Below are 10,913 nucleotides of genomic sequence, written 5' to 3'. Positions count from 1 at the left end.
TGATATTTTCAAGTACTATAGGAAGAGGTTTGGTAGAAAAGAACTGAAAAAAAAAAAAAGAATTTGATAAGTAAGATCAGAAGCTGCTGCTGGAGGAGCTTATTAGAATGGCAGGGTCTGAAAGTCTGATTTTGGTGAGTAATATGAGGTGAGAAAGGTAGGCAGCAAGGGACAGGAAAGAGTTAACTTTATATGAAGGCAGGGTGGAAGGAAATTTATTGTTTTGAATGAGAAAAATTGAGTATATTTGAGGCTGAGCCAATGGAGAAGGGGAGAATGAAGACAGAAGTGAGAAGGGGGACAACTAGTGGGTCAGAGGTTTAGGATACTGAGTTAGAGGCTGAGTTAGTACATACAGATGGGGGCGCTAGCATAGGGAAATAGAGACCTTTGGATATGTGAACATCCATTTATATATGTATAATAATATTCATTGGTTCTTATTTCAAAAGTATTAAGTGTTCATTGCAGAATATTTGGAAAAGACAAAAACCATGAGATTTACTGAGCTCTTACAATATTTCAGGCTCCGGTCTATGTGCTTTGCATATATTAACTCATTTACTTCTCAAATAGTCATATGAAGTATGATTGAACAGTGTGAACCATACTGTTACTATCTCTGTACTATAAAGGTGAGAGATTGAGTCAACTGCCTGAGTTGCAAGACTGGTAAACTGCCAGTCAGGATGTGAACCTACCTCATCTGTACCTTAAGTACATATGCAAAGAAAATCCCAAAGAAGAAATTTATCAGGAAAAATAAATAAACACATGTGGGATACTTAGATATGGAAATCACCAGGCATTAACGGCTGATGCTTTTCTTTTCTTGGGGAAGTAGATGGTGACTCTGAAGGAAGAAGACGAGAGTAAGCAGGACTCCAGACTCAAGTTTAATAATAGTTTGAAGATACTGCTTCCAGTAAAGGAGAAAGAAGCTGACTAGGAATTTTCAGCAGCATTGAAGAGCCAGCTTGAGTTTGTAAGTACTGAGTTTGCAGAGAGCTGGTTGGCATGGTTAAGTGATTTTCTGAAGGGCACTGGACTGCTCGTTGTTTGGGGTAAGAGCAGTCGTAGATTAGCCACAGGAGGAACACAGACAGTCAAGAGAAATTGATGGTATAGTTGAAATCGTTGCATTTTGTTTGCCATCTCTCAAGGCAGATGTTGGGATAGGGATTCGAGAGCAAGAAGTTTACTGGGAGGCGAGTCCAGGAAAAATGCTTGTAGGTGAGAAGGGGAGTGAGACAAGTCAGAAAAGGGAGGACCCGGCAGACACGTGAGGGGAGCTTACTCCTGCAGGGGGACTCTGGGAGCCAGTGTGAAAACTCGTCTTAGAGTTATGTCCCCAGCGTCCTTGCACATCGCTTCCCATTTGCCATTGGTTAGGACTACTCCGGGGCAATCACGCATGGGTTGAGGGCTGCCACACACATGAATACAGAGAATTCTGGTGGCCTGAAGATGGCCTCAGGCAAAGAGACTGTTGGAAGTCTGGTCTGGAAATGCCTATTGAAAGAGAAGGCCTGGGAGGATAAAGGCTGGGCGTCAAGAGTGTCTGCTACACACATGGAACTCTGCTCAATGTTATTACTATGTGCCAGCTTGGATGAGAGGAGGGCTTGGGGGAGAATGGATACCTGTATATGTATGTCTGAGTCCCTTCGCTGTTCATCTGCAACTACCACAACATTGTTAATCGGTTATAGCCCAATACAAAATAAAAAGTTTAACTTTTTTTTTTTTTTGTTTAAAGTGTCTGCTACAGATGGACCATGAATTTGTGTCAGGTGAAAGAAGTGAAAGTGAAAGTGAAGTCGCTCAGTCGTGTCCAACTCTTTGCGAACCCGTGGACTGTAGCCCACCAGGCCCTCCCCCATGGAATTCTCCAGGCAAGAATACTGGAGTGGGCTGCCATTTCCTTCTCCAGGGGATCTTCCCAACCCAGGGATTGAACTCAGGTCTCCCGCATTGCAGGCAGATGCTTTACCCTCTGAGCCACAGGTGGGGGATGCAGCAAGCCTATGAGGAGACTAGGAGAGCAAAGGAAAAGTTCTGTGATGAACATTTTCTTTGAAAACAGTTTTGAATAGGTAATATTAGTACATGGAACAAAATTGAAGCATGAAAGAATATAGAGTGAAAAATAAGTCTTCCTTTCTCACTATGCACCTCCATAATCTACTATTGTTAGTGTCTTATATATCCTTTCAGAGATAGTATAGTAGGGATTATGTATGTGTAAATGTATTGTAGGCATAGATATATGTATATACTCATATTATGGATATGGGTTTTATATATGTGTATATATGTTAAACATACAGGTAATATACATGTTAATTATACCCACACAGGTGGCACAAATAAAATGATCTGTCTTTTACAAGTGTATCTTGGGGAACTTTTCCTAGCACTGCATATGGATTTGCCTCAATTTTGAAATAGGTGCCTAGCATTCAGTCTGATGGGCATGTGTGTTCCCTCTCAGTTGCTCAGCCATGTCCAACTGTTTGTGGACCCATGGACTGTACACCCTGCCAGGCTCCTCTGTCCGTGAGATTTCACAGGTAAGATACTGGCATAGGTTCTTATGTCCTACTCCAAGGGATCTTCCCAACAAGTTACAAAAAAAACCCCAAACAACAAACTTTCTTCTGGGTATGTTGTCTTGTATGTGTGTTACTGACCAGATGCCAATGATCTGTAAGATAAGTGCCCAGGAAGAGGGTTGCCGAGTCAAAAGACTTGTGCATTTGAATTTGATAGTGCTGAACGTCTTTGGACCAATGTACACACTCGTGGGATCGGCCATCAAGAGATCAAAGAACGGAAGTACAGAGAGGAGGGAGTTGAAGAGGAGGGAGGGGCTGGATAACAGTAAATGTCCCAAGTGGGGATTCTGGTGGAGCAGTTCCTGCCGCTGGCAAAGTCCAGGGTGGGGCCGCAGCCGGAAGTTGTTGGCGCGGGCTGGGGCGTAGGCAAGGTCGAGGACGTAGAGGAAGTTAAGGAACTGTGAGGTGTCAGAGTGACTCACTCAGATGATGAGCCAGTCAGCTCATACTGGTTAGTTCGTCATGATCTTGTGAAAGGCGGTTGGAGAAGCCTTCAGCTTCCCTTTAACTCTGGCAAGGAAAAGATGCCTATGCCTTCTGATCCTCTTTCCACTCCGTGGAGCAGAAAACTCTTCACCACTGGAGCTTGCTGAGGAGGAAATGCATCAAAGCAACGTGGCTGCTTCCAGGGACAGGCAGTGATGGCTCCAGTTTATATTAAGGCCTGTGTGGCTGTGGAAGCAGGTGGGTCTGTTTTACCAGATCCTTTGGCTTCTAGTGAGTACCCATTAGGCCTGTGGATAGCTCATTTTAGGACAAATCCAAACTTACAGGTGTTTATGACATTGTCAAATGAATGCTGGCCTGGGGAGATACTTTCTTGGTAATAAAATCACTAGCAATAATAATAACCATAGGGATTAAGGTGCTGCATCAGTTAATAATTGTGTTCAGTAGGCAGCAAAGACCTTAAAATCATGGGTTTAAACTAGAGAGGAGTTCTCTTTTCTCTCAAGTAATGTATAAAGTTCAGGGATAAGCCTTCCACAAAAGGTGGAGCAGCTCCACGATGCCCTTGATGTCTCAGGTTCCTTCTCTCCTTCTGCTCTGCCTCCCTGGTGCTGGCTTCCATCCTCATGGTTTCTGGATGGCTGCTGAAGTTCCAGCCATCATACCCATGGTTTCATGCCGGAAGGAGGAAAAGGTCAGAGGTAAAAGGGATTATGCCAGATGAATCAGCATCTCCCACCCCCACCTTTTAATGAACTTTCCCAGAAGTTTCACTCAGTAAAGAGAGATTTTCCTCTCACTGCACAGCTTACAGTCACATGGTCATCCTTATCGGCAGGGAGCCTGGGAAACGTAGAATTTAGCAGGACTCCCCGCAGCCCCCAACAGATTGGATTCTGTTAATAAAGAAAAAGAGGAGACTAGGTATTGGCTAGGTAACTGGCAATATCTCCCAAATTTCCTAGACACTTTATATTTTAAAAAAGTGTTTTTTTTTAAATAGTGGTAAAGTCTGCATAACCTGAAAGTTACTATTTTAGCTATTTTTTAAGAAAATATTATTTATTTGGCTGTGTTAGGTCTTAGCTGTGGCGTGTGGGATCTAGTTCCCTGACAAGGGATCGAACCCTTCCCCCTGCATCCAGAGCACAGAGTCTTGGCCACTGGACCACCAGGTCAGTCCCACTATTTTAGCTATTTTTTAAGTGTACAACTCAGTGACATTAAGTACCTCACAAGTGTTGTATAACTATGACCACCATCCATTTCCAGAACTTCATCAGCTGCATCAGAAACTCCGTATCCATTAAACAATGACTTCATCACCATCCCCATCTCCCCTTAGCCACTGATAACCTCTCTTCTACTTTCTACATCTTTGATTATGCATATTTTAGGTACTATGTATTAGTGGTCATACAACATTTATTTGTGACTGACTCCACTTCACATAATAGTTTCAAAGTTCATCCATATTGCAGCAAGCACCAGTACTTCACTCCTTTCTATGACTGAATAACATTCCATTGTATGGATATGCCACATTTTGTTTATCCAATTACATGTCAATGGACACTTCGGTTGTCTTAGTCCATTTAGGCTGCTGTAATGAATTACCACAGACTGGGTTGCTTATAAAGAATAGAAGTTTATTTCTCACAGTTCTAGAGGTTCAGAGTCCAAGATCAGAGGGTCAGCAGGGTCTGGTTCCGGTGAAGGTCCTCTTCTGCATTGCAGAGGCTGACTTCTCATCCTGGTGGAAGGGGTGGAGGATCTCTGTGGGGCCTCTTTCGTGGCAACACTAGTCCCTTTCATGGCAGCTCCACCCTCATGACATGTTCACCTCCTAAAGACCCTGTCTCAGTACCATCACATTGTGCATGAGGATTTCAAGGTAGGAATTTTGGGGAGACAGAAACATTCAGACCATAGAGGTTGTTACCAGCGTTTCACTACTGTGAATAATTCTGCCATGAACATTGGTGTGTCTACATCTGTATGAACATCTGTTCAAGTTCCTGCTTTCAGTTCTTCTCCGATTCCACCCATGTGGTAATTCTCTGGTTAACTTTTTGAGATGCTACCAAATGCACTTTACATTTTATTCATTCTTCACAAACTGGCCATTGTTGAAATTACACACTAAAATTCTGATGGAGAGGGGCCACCTATTCTGGATCCAGGTTATCCCCGGCAGGCTGATACTGCCCATTGCCTTCACTGGGGGACTCCTGTGAATTATATGCCTCAGTGAGCTAGATGGAATTTTGATTTTAGAAATGGGAAACAAATATAAGAGGCTGAACCAGCAGTATTCCCCACCCTTCTCCTGGTCACGAGAGCTCCACTAACTTCCCCTGACTCTGCCCTTTGCAGCCTTATTGGGTCTATACTGGATTCCGTTGACCAGTGGAGACTTGGAACCATGAAGTTCCAGGAGGGAGCTGTTTTCACTCCTATGTTCAACCTCAAACCAACCTGTCACAGATTTATCAAGGAGGAGGAAGATGGCCTTAGTTCACTTCATGCTCCAGGAATAGTTCTAGGCGTGCATTCGTCTAGTGGACAAGAACGTGGTCACCGGAGCCAGATGGCTTGTGTTCTACTATTTGTTGTGTGATCTTCATTAAAATTATTTCAAACTTCTCTGTGCTTCAGCTTCCTCACCTATCAATAGGGGATTAATTTACTTATCTCACATGATTGTCATGAGGGTCACCTGAGTTGATGTGGTTAAGCAAGTACTTTAGAAAGGTGCCTATGCTCTGGAAGGGCTCTGCAAGTGGGGGTCGTGTTAGTATTGCCCTTATGATTACGCCCAGGAATGTAAATTCTCTAAACTGTCATAGTTAATAGAAAACTGAGTCTAGATTACCACTGTAGCTCTGGTAATTAAAAAAAAAAAAGAACAAAATTAGGAGGACTCAGATGGATGAAGCATGGAGACACAGTCAGATGATTTGAAAAAGCCATTAGACTTTAACTGTCTTTGGCCTGATGTCACAAGCCTAGAAAACGCAAACACTTGGCTTCTGAGATTTGTTAGACCGGCCTGATCCTGTGATCTGTAACAAGATATTTATTCATCAGTCACCTTGCGCCATCTATAGGTCAGTATGGTTTATTACAATATCTGACGAGCAGACACAAAATGATCGACTTGATTTTTAAAAACTACTCACACCTTCCATATGCTCAGGAAAGCCTTTCTCATTTCTTTGGTTTGTTCTTTGCTTTTGTTTTTGGTAGATGCAGTGCTTTTCGTGACTATCAATAATCCTGTCTATGGAACAGGGGGAGAAATTTCGCCTTGAGATGCAGCTGTGAGTGAGGAGGGCATTGCATGCCCAGATTCCATTTGCTCACATGTTCCTCATAACCAGGAAATCCTTCCTTCTATGTTAAATGACCAAGACGTCATTTAAAAAATCCGGTGAGGCTTGCATTTTCCCACAGTAAGGGAGATGAACCAGGAATTGGGAGCAATTTCTGCTTTCTGTTGTCCTGGTGTTTTATTCTTAGCACCGGCTGGCATAGGTAAGGCCACTGATTGGGATGCAGGGAACCCTAAGTGCTGTAAGGGGCAATGCAGGCAGGGGAAATCAGGGAGGACTGTCTGGAGGGGGTGAGGTGGCTCTGGATTTTAGAAGAATGCGGGTGGCAGGAAAGGGGATGGCTGGTGGCAATGATGGCCTCTTGCCCTCTTTACTGTACTCTGTATTACAGATCAAGAAGGCCTCATAATGTAAACAGAAGAAACTCGTTTCTCTTAAGTCTGCCTCGTATCAGTCTTTTCCTTTGGGTCTTCATGTCTTTGTCTCTTTCCTGTTTTCCTTCTAAGTTCCCTTACCCTCTTCCTGGTCCAAACCATGCTAGTTTCCTTTAGTTTCTGGAAAGCACCATGCTCTCCATCAACAGAGGCTTTTGCATCAGCTGCCCACCCCCTACCCTCTGTCTGGAACCGTCCTTGTCTTGGTAACTCTTCTTCATCCTATAGATCTCAGATGAAAAGTCACTTCCAGAAGGAGGCCCTGCCTGATCCCCTAGACTAGATGGAATCTCCTTGTACACGCGATGCTTTGCATTCTTCGCTCTCCTTGGGAACTCCTGTCACACTTGCCAGGTTACAGGTCTAACATCTGTCTTCTATATACTGCAAGTATGGGGCTGTCTGTATCCCCATGGGCCAGGAAGAGGCCCATGCAAGGGTCAGGAAGGAAAAAATCACAGAAAAATGGTACATCTTTCATTACAAAGTTTTCTTTGACGGTTTATTTTAGAGGCCAAGCTAACACTGCCCAGTCACCAATGCATGGTAGTATTGGTGTGGGAGAATGTTGTGGGTACCGTTTTCTCAGTCCAGAAATGGGGCAGGTGCTCTGGTGGCACTCTGGGCAGAGGAGGCGCAGTGCTCTAGGGTGGAACTTCTGCCCCTGGGGATGGAGTAGGATGTGACTGCGCGGGGTGGCGGTGGGCGGGGTGGGGCGAGTGCTGGTTGGAACATGATAAGACCATCATCTCAGGAAATGCGAAAGTGGACTTTCCCCTTCAATTAATTGAGAAAAGCCATTTCCCAGAGTGCAGAGGAGAATTGGAAAGATGGATTATGTCTGTAGTGCAATCTTTTAAAATATACATGATATTATATAATAAACTATACATAAACCACAAAGAAGATTGTGCAGAGGCTTAAATGGGTTGACTCCAACTGTGGTTCTAAGCATTATGAACTGAGAGGAGATAGGGTGAGAAAGGCTAAGTGACCCAGTTCTAAGCCTCATCTTTTGTCTTATCTCGCATATAATAAATCTTGAGGTCTTGTTAAAAGAATAATGTATATACTATTTTGGAAGTGAGAAAGAGAAAAGGTATCCTGTGACGTTAATTTGGCTGCGGTATTTAGGGTGTATTAGATAAGACTGGTCCGGGACAGAGGGGTGAGTGTTAGGGCTGGAACGGACTCCACGAAGCAGTGTTTGAAGGAAGACCTAGGGCTCAGGGTCTCTGGTGTGCTAAGGGTCCCAGTGGGGCATCTGGCTTAGTACTTAGTGTCAGGATAGTCCTGTGAGTGTCCTGCCAGGATTATTTGAGGCTCATGAGAGAACTGCTTTGGGCTGCCAGCAGGAAGCACCTGGCTTGGCAAAGCTGGGACAAAAGTAGGAACTGGTGTTAGCATGCCATCCTGGTCATTTGATTGGCCAAAGAGATGTGAGATTGACCAAGAGGAGGGTAGGACGCTAGGTCTTGAGGGCTATACTATGATAAGAGTATGTTCTGTGGGTAATGAAGTCAAGGCACAAGGAAGCTCCCTGACTCTCTTTTAAGTTTTATGAAAACCCTCAGAGGCTCAGAGGGAGTTGCTTAGGATGTAGCCATGGAGTTGACTATGATCTTTGAATCCAGCCTGGCTAACACCACGTTGCTTATTTTGACAAGGGAAAACCCCAAATGCTGGATTTAGGAACATGTCCTGGCTTTTTTTAATTGGCCATATGGTTGGCTCTCCTAAGGGAAATGTTTCATTGTCAGGTAGCAGGTCATGTTCTAAAGCCATTCCTTGCTAGTCAAGTTCTTCAAAGTTTCTTCTTAGGAGCTACCCCTTGGAAAGAGCACTGACCTGGCAGGGGAGAGTCTGGTTTCTACTCCCAGCCTCACTACTCTGAAACTACGTCCATGAACAAGTCACTTCACCCACCTGGAACCCAGTTTCCTCCCTATAGCTTCCATCTCTCACATCTTATAACTCTAAATGTGGTACAATCACTAGAGATAGTGATGAAGCTCATCTTGGTTCTAGAAAACAAATACAGGTTCTGGAAAACAAATACATTGCTATGATGGACTGTGTCCCCTTAAAATTCATATGTTGAAGCCCTAACTCCAAAGAGCAAAATAAACTCGATTCTGGGAAAGAAGATACTCCTCAGCTGTGACAGTTATAGTCTGTGTCTCCTAAAGCCCTAGTGATTTGCCTGAGATGTTTTCCCTGACTCCATCCAATTCCCTGATGCCAACTGGGTCTCCAACAATTTACCCCATCTACCTGGAGTTAGCATCAGATCCCACAAGTTAAAGGACTACCCCCTTTTCAGATGTCAGTTGCAAGTTCTGAGCCATCTGTCCTCTGATCAACTAGCTATAAATTGGGGGTTCCGATGATCCTCTCCTCAGGTCTCACAATTTGCTAGAATTGCTCACAGAACCCAGGGAAACTTTATGCTTACTGGTTTATTAGGGCTTTGCAGGTGGTACAGTGGCAAAGAATCTACCTGTCAAAGCAGGAGACACAAGAGACTTGGGTTCAATCTCTGGGTCGAGCCTCAGGGTCCCTGTGGAGAGTCCCAGGGAGCTGATGACCCCAAGTGATAGCAACCCTGTGTCCATGGACTTGATCTGGGCCTTGGGTGTCTGTGGGGCAACAGCAGGTCTTGCCTGGGCTTTCTTGGTGCAATAGGATGATGACATCACTCAGTGGGATGGAGAACGCAGGGCCAACGGCCAGTTGCATGCTCCTGTGAACACACTGTGTCTGGTCCCTGCTGTGAGCCCGATACATGTGTTACCAGGAAAGCCCCAGGCTCTGCAGGCCGATCTCCCGAGGCCTGCAGTGAAACCTTCTTTATTCTCGTTCCTGTTTTTGCAAGTATGTCTAATTTGGAAAGAGATCACACTGCCATCTGACTCCGCATTGTACTCTCAAAACTGTGTGTTAAACAAAAGTATTTCCTTCTCTTTTATCTGGCATTCACCCAACAAAATCAGAGTTCCGAATGTCACGCCAAAGGCACTTGCTGAGGAATCTTGAAGATGAAGGATTTTTCCAAATTCTCATAGAAAAAATTATTTCATTTTACAGAAGTTTTGAATTTTTTAAAGATTTTTTTTTTTTTTTGACGTGGACCATTTTTAAAGTCTTTCATTGAATTTGTTACAATATTGCTTCTGTTTTATGTCTTGGTCTTTGGCCCCAAGGCATGCGTGATCTTAGCTTCTTGACCAGGGATCAACCCCCTACCCCCTGCATTGGAAGGTGAAATCTTAATTACTGACTGGATCACCAGGACGTCACCTAGAAACAGATATTTTAAAAAGTATGAACATCTAAAATGTGTAATTTATGGGCCAGATAGATTTTTCTATATTTAGAATTTTTGATTTTCCAGGATGTCTGAGATTTTATTGGTTAATGCATACAAGATTGCATACATATATTTTATCTCCATAGGAGAATAAACTCTTTTCACCCATGTCAGAGGCATTTAAAAAAACAAGATTACCTTGCTAATGAAAATATTTATTATAAGAAGTATTAAAAACTACAGGAACTTTCCAGGTGGTGCTAGCGGTAAAGAACTTGCCTGCCAATGCAGGAGATATAAGAGAAGAGGGGTCAATGTCTAGGTGGGGAAGAGCCCCTGGAGTAGAAAATGGCAACCCACTCCAGTATTCTTGCCTGGAGAATCACATGGACAGATGAGCCTGGCGGGCTACAGTCCACAGGGTCACAGAGTCGGACATGACTGAAGCGACTTAGCACGCATGCATTAAAAACTATAACACTTGGAATTAGTTGGAGTACTGTGTAAGCACACAGCATGACATTTTTATACATGTACAGATGTTGACGCCTGCATCTAATTCACTTCTGAATCCTTCACAAACCCCACTCACTACTCGATGCATGATACAGCCTTGCTAAAGCTTTGTTGAATTAGTTTTTTTTAAAAGTAAATAGTCTGAACCACTTATTTGCATACCTCTGGAGTTACCTTAACAGAAATGGGAGCCTTATTCAAAACAGACTAAGAGAAAGACCCAAGGGAGCACAGATTTTCAACTTGTGGT

General features: G+C 43.7%; 1 long non-coding RNA gene across 1 annotated transcript; it reads left to right on the top strand.

Annotated features, from left to right (window-relative positions):
• Nucleotides 1–3,104: 3,104 nt before the first annotated feature.
• On the top strand, nucleotides 3,105–5,639 carry LOC133060468 (uncharacterized). Its single transcript, XR_009693772.1, has 3 exons — nucleotides 3,105–3,302; nucleotides 4,148–4,243; nucleotides 5,445–5,639. It is a non-coding gene; the product is annotated as an uncharacterized LOC133060468 (long non-coding RNA).
• The last annotated feature ends 5,274 nt before the right edge of the window (nucleotides 5,640–10,913 follow it).

Source organism: Dama dama, chromosome 8 (assembly GCF_033118175.1).
Source record: "Dama dama isolate Ldn47 chromosome 8, ASM3311817v1, whole genome shotgun sequence".
In the NCBI taxonomy this organism is placed as follows: domain Eukaryota; kingdom Metazoa; phylum Chordata; class Mammalia; order Artiodactyla; family Cervidae; genus Dama; species Dama dama.
This window is presented reverse-complemented; position numbering and strand designations above follow the sequence as displayed.